Below are 770 nucleotides of genomic sequence, written 5' to 3' on the forward strand. Positions count from 1 at the left end.
GTGCCGGTGGATACTGGCTGCTTCGCCTGTTCGGTGGGACAGGTTTTCAGTGCCTCCCCATGTAGCGGCTGCTACGGGGATCTTTCTGGCTGAAAAAGTTTTCCCCGATGTCCGTGGGGTTTTTGTTGCTGCCTGGTTCTATGCTCTAATCACCCTAGGACGTTCTTGGAGCTACATGCTGGTCCGGTATGCCGTCTCTTCTGGGATGGCCTTGTTCGCTGTACTTGCACTGTGCCGTGCCGTGTTTTTGTGTTTTGTGCTAAGGTGGCAGGCTGGCCTTCTGGAAAACGCCAAGCTACAGACCAGAGACTCCTGGGGATGCCGGGGATTGTACCCGGGGCCTCATACTTGCGAAGCATGCGCTCTACCACTGAGCTCCATCCCCTCCACTAGCCTCTACTGTTTATGGCGCAGCTGTTTGTTTCGTTCCCCATTGCAGTGGTCTTTGCTACGCTTCCTCTACATTTGACTTCTACGTTGCCCGGTGTTCACGTGCGCTGTGGCCTGGACGCTGGTCTTCTGCATCTTGGCGTCCTGGCTTGGCGTCTGGTGGGGGTCTGCTGACGGTAAGTGCTCGGCAGTGTTGTTCTTTCATCGCTTTCCGTTGGAGGAGTCTGTTCCACTGCACTGCGTTCCCTCTCCTACCCTCTCCTGTTCTACTGGGGTAGTTGCACGGATGCCTGGAGCTCGGCTTGGAGCGTTGGTCGTGTGCTGCCTCCGTCGTGTGGGGTGGTGTTTCTTTTCCGGTGGGGCCTCCTCCCCTCTCCTGG

General features: G+C 57.1%; 1 non-coding gene across 1 annotated transcript; it reads right to left on the reverse strand.

The window, feature by feature from the left end:
• Positions 1-313: 313 nt before the first annotated feature.
• TRNAA-CGC (transfer RNA alanine (anticodon CGC)) lies at positions 314-385 on the reverse strand. Its single transcript has one exon. It is a non-coding gene; the product is annotated as a tRNA-Ala (tRNA).
• Between the last annotated feature and the right edge of the window lie 385 nt (positions 386-770).

The sequence above is a fragment of the Lissotriton helveticus genome, chromosome 4_1 (assembly GCF_964261635.1).
Source record: "Lissotriton helveticus chromosome 4_1, aLisHel1.1, whole genome shotgun sequence".
Lineage (NCBI taxonomy): Eukaryota > Metazoa > Chordata > Amphibia > Caudata > Salamandridae > Lissotriton > Lissotriton helveticus.